Source organism: Ostrea edulis, chromosome 6, assembly GCF_947568905.1.
Source record: "Ostrea edulis chromosome 6, xbOstEdul1.1, whole genome shotgun sequence".
Classification (NCBI taxonomy): Eukaryota; Metazoa; Mollusca; class Bivalvia; order Ostreida; family Ostreidae; genus Ostrea; species Ostrea edulis.
The window spans coordinates 56,756,294-56,761,820 of record NC_079169.1 but is presented as its reverse complement, the minus strand read 5'-3'; the positions used below and the strand labels follow the sequence as shown (position 1 = coordinate 56,761,820).

The window sequence follows — 5,527 nt, the reverse complement described above, 5'->3', positions numbered from 1 at the left end:
CCGTCGTGGACATGGGAATTTTCTTAACAATACGACAAAAGTTATACACAAAAAGTAAGTTTTATTTTCATGAAGTGGGTGAAGTCTCCATTCTTTTATTTACAAAACATTTTACACCTGAACATGTACTAACATATTTTACTCAGTTCACAATTGATACTTGGCCCACTCCATATGAAAATCTACTTGGAAAAGTCAAATTTACTGTTATTTTGTGCAGGTTTTTTTTTTTTTTTTTGCGTATATGTGATTTTAAATAGGATTTTTTCAATGTTCCTTTGGAATGGGCACATCGAAAAAGCATTTCTAGAAACTCTGGATTGATTGTTGAATGCAAATTTTTCTTTTTCTGGAGAGTTTTGATTTTAACTTTGATATTTGTCCTTCCGTGGGTTCTCTGCTCGATAAAGTCACCCATTTTCTTTATAGCACGATACTGTAGTAACAAAATACACATCTCTACACAGATAAGACCACCGATGATCTTATCTCTGAAAGTCTGAACTACACACGTGACAGTCACTTGATTTGTGCATTAGAAATGTCCGAGTGACAGTTGTTGGTAAACATCGATTTGAAACCAAATAACTGGTTAGAACAGGTGAAATAATGTATGACATGTCATACAGCCTCATAAATACGTACGTGCACTGATTTTGTGTACAAGTTGGAAAAAATCTGTAAAGGGGGCATTTGTACATGTATACAACGTATCTAATTCACAATGTGACACGCGTATGCTTTTATGTAAATAGGGATGCCATAAATACCACATGGAATCCAAAATAAGTGCATCATTTGCATAAATCATTTACACATAATTCCGACAATGCTCCACATTTTAAAAAATAAAGTGAAATCCAGTACCTATTTTTTAAAACCAGAACACACGATCTTTTGATGAATGGGTTAACTATCCACCTCCCAAATTCAACAGGTCAGCACTGCTTTAAGGTTCTACCCCCCCCCCCCTTTCCTCAGATATTTGTGGTAATAAAGTTAGTACTTTTCACATTCGAAATTTGATTTTAAAAGTGTAAATGTATATACATATTCTCTAAAGAAGCTATAATATTCACTTAACCATATATTTATTTGAACTGATCCTCCAATATCTGTTTGTTCATATGTGGATTCTAAAAAATTCTATAAAACTTTTAGTAAATTTGAAATCGCAAAACTTTTCTCAAATTAACAACATCAAAACGTATGACATTTCAACACTTTACACGACCATTCCTCACGATAAATCAAAGGCTAGACTTTTTGACATCAACAAAACCGGAAAACGCAAATATTCCTATGTAGTGACCAGTCATCCAAAAATTACTTTGTTAAACGTCATTCTGATTCCACGCACAAGTACTCTGAAATTGAAATAAAAATATACTGGAGTTCCTCATTGACAATAGCTTCGTAGTCTTTGGTGATCAGGTCTCCCAACAGTCTGTTGGAATCTCCATGGGCACGAATTGTGCTCCTTTGTTAGCTGACCTGTTTTTATATTCATATGAAGCAGAATTTATATTTTTAAAAACGTGAGAAGAAAAAATCTCTTGCTGTGGCCTTCAATTCGACATTTAGATATATCGACAATGTATGATCTATTAACAATAATGATTTCCATTCATATGTCGATTCGATATATTCCAGTGAACTCGAAATAAGACACCACAGAACCGTCCACTTCTGCTTCATACTTAGTAGTATAGTAGATATCAACGGCAAACTAACAACTCACCTGTATGACAAACGGGATGATTGCAGTTTCTCCATTGTCAATTTCCCAGATTTATGTAGCAATATTCCATTATCACCTGCATATGATGTTTATATCTCTCAACTGATTCGATACGCAAGAGCCTGTTCTTCTTTTAGTAAGTTTTTAAATCGAATCAGTTACTGACAAAAAGTTGATGGTGCAGGGGTTCCAACAGTCTTATTAAAAGTAAGCATTTCGCAAATTCTATGGTCGTTATAACGATCTAGTTTGCCAATACAACCTATCATTAGGCCAAATTGTGTCTGACGTGTTTCATACCGATTGTTAGATCGTTCTTGGTACATTGATTTTGACTACGGACAATTCCGTTTACCTAATCAAGATATAGGACTCACGGCGGGTGTGACCGGTCGACAGGGGATGCTTACTCCTCCTAGGCACCTGATCCCACCTTTGGTGTGACCAGGGGTCCGTTTTTGCCCCACTATCTATTCTGTATTGCTGATAGGAGTTATGAGATTGATCACTGTTCGTTATCTTCACCTTTATAGGAGTTATGAGATTGATCACTGTTCGGTACCTTCACCTTTATAGAAGTTATGAGATTTATCATTGTTCATTATCTTCACCTTTCACAACTACAGAACATTAATAAGGAAATAGCTAAGATTACAATTTGACAAGGACATTGGAACTGTAAATATCAATGTATGTAATGGTAAATTTTTATGTGAAATCAATATCAAGTGGATTGCTGCTGTTGTAAAACAAAGGGTGAAGATAATGAAACAATGCGACTATGAATCTTGATAAACAGGCCAGCATTTCAATTGGTAGAAATACCGAAGGCAAAAACATTTGAAATGTAAATATGAAGGTATGAACTGCAACGCCTCACATTTCATACCTTCATGTATTTTTTTAATGAAATTCATTTCGTAAGTAATTTTACAAGAATCTGAAATGCTCTGAATACCAATTTAATATCTTCAACAGAATATTCTACCATGAGTGACATGGACCTGTGTAGAATATAAACAATATTGTTTTCTGAGCTTTCAAATAATTCTAACCAAAATGAGATCATTCTAGCGTAAAGAATGACATTTACGACGAGAATGGAAAACGACATGTTGAACCATATATCATAAAATAAGGAGTATTACTTTTCAACTGAAAAGGATGTTTCAAAAACTTTGAGTGTACACGTTTGATGATATTGTAGCGTGTAATGGTCACCCAGCCAAGTGCTGATCACGCTCGCCGTTGCTTAACTTGCGTGATGAAGAGATACACTCTACCACATCACTAGAAAAGTTAACTCACAAGCAAGGCATTATAAGTTCCCTCTTATCATGACCGCTACACTACCACCCGCTCGGTAAAGCTTCGTCCCGAAGCTTAGCGTGAGTTCTCTCTGAGTGTTTTGGCACCTGCTCAGCAACGGCATCCGCCGTTCCCGACAACAACCATTGCCGTCTCCGGATGAAACCACGTCCATACCCTATACCTGAAGCAGGCATCTCACCAAACAACAGAATCCCACCGCTGCCACCAATACACCGATCCATTACGCGTCGATAAGCCCCGCCCATCGTAGTTACGTCTTAGCTATGGTTCCAGGTCGGACATTCTTTAGTAAACATGGCGGGCGAAATCAATTTAACTTCGATCCCGTCCGACATTTCTCTCGATTTCTTCAGAAATACTGTAATTTACAAGAGAGCGAAGGAAAGAGGATATAATTATTTTATTAATGGATACACCCATGCATTGAAATTATATTCAGCCAGTCATGAATCCATCGATATAGTGGCAAAATGTTAAAGATCTATGGGCAAAATTGAATCCCCACACAAGACCAATGTGACAATTACTTTTGAAACATCCACTATTACCGAGAGTCACTGCTCATGCAAAGCCTGGTATGTACTTAAATATAAAGATTTAGGTGCTCATCATTTAAAAACTTACAATACTTTTATGAATTACGCATTAAATCTATTACGAAACGTACATGTTTAGTTATTCCTCCTTTTAGGGTAAGTGGTACTTGTTCGCATGTTGTTGGCTCGATGTATACATTGATACACAACAAAGACCTTGGCTTGATTGAAGTTCCCTCAGCCCTTTCATGTACTAGTATGCCACAACAGTGGCATAAACCTCGTGGACTTAAAATAAGCCCTGAACCAGTTGCTGCCATGGTTTTTGCCAAACCTAAACAGACTCCCAGAAAAAAAGGCCTGTCCACAGCATAATGCCAAACAGGAGGTACTGCCAAAATATTTCCGATTTTGAAATTATAATTTTACACTAGTCATTTTCACATACTATGATACACGTACCATTACGTACTTGTATAATTATTAAGTATCCCAGACGTTGATGCCATAGAACTAAAAAGAACAACAACTAAAGATGGATGATGCTGCGGTAGGAACACCTCTCTCTTACCTTCTTCAAGAGGAGGTTCAGTTGACTGAGACAACACTCGGAAGTGTTCAACTTGGGTCAATGCTTCCATATCAGGTACTACCATGTTATACATGCACAACTATATATACATATTTGTTATTTGTTGCATAAAAGATGACAACTCTAGTAATCTTAGGTTTTATAATTTATGAGCAAAACATTTCTGAAACATAGGAACATTTAAATATCTTATATAAAAAGACATAAAGCAACAACTAAAAAAGGGGGGGGGGTTATATCCCCCCTCAAAATCCCATACACTGTTGGTATAGTAGTAAATGGTAGTGGAGATGTAATTTTGAATCCATGTACTGATGGATCCTCCCCTCACTAGGATTTTAAGATTTGGGAAGACCCCCCCCCCCCTCTTTTTTGGCTTGTCAAGAATTTTCAAACAGTTGTTATAAAGTCATTTTCTCCAACTTTCCTCTTTTCAAAATGATGCTATTTGCCTGATAATCATATATATCAGTTCATTAACTGAAAAAGACCTTATCATATTGATACTTATCTTACAATCCCGACAATCACAGTTCTCATGACAACACCATAATTACAATAACTCACATTTTCTGAATAAACTATCAATTCAATAAGATAGACAGATGAGATGGTCAATTATCATATAAAAACACAATTCTATCTAGGTTTATATTTAAATCCTAGAATTTGTACATTAGGACAAACTATAAATAGATCCATTGATACATGAATATACACTTCTGTAGGAACTCAACTCAATTGTTTCACATTTATATCAAGAGTACTGGTGTGGATTTCTCTGAACAACAAACACCCAATTGTAATCATGCAGCACTGATTGATCTGTCTGTAAACAATGATATCCTTATCTCAATAACTTGACAGTAATCCCGTGGGGATCTGGGTTAGAATAGGTCCTCAGTACCCTCTTGCTTGCCGTAAGAGGTGACTAAATAGGGCTGTCCTTCGGATGAAACCGCAGAAACTGAGGTTCCGTGTCACAGCAGGTGTGGCATGATAAAGATCCCTCCCTGCTTAATGGCCGTACCTGCTGAGCATAGGTCTAAATTTTGCAGCCCTTCACCGGCAGTGGTGACGTCTCCATATGAGTGATATATTCTCGAGAGGAACGTTAAACAATATGCATTCAATCAACTTGATAGTATGAATAAAATTATTTAAAAGATTGGCATAACTCTAATAATTTACTTAGCTTGCAAAATATCACAGTATTTCTGCTATAAAATAATCCAAGGCCAACAATACAAGAACACAATGACCCTGGTTCAAATTCAAGACCCACCAAACATTTTTTTTTACACATACATAAAAATAATAGTTTGA

General features: G+C 36.3%; 1 pseudogene; it reads left to right on the top strand.

Annotated features, from left to right (window-relative positions):
- The first annotated feature begins 3,556 nt into the window (after nt 1-3,556).
- On the top strand, nt 3,557-4,986 carry LOC125647270 (uncharacterized; annotated as a pseudogene).
- Nucleotides 4,987-5,527: the final 541 nt, after the last annotated feature.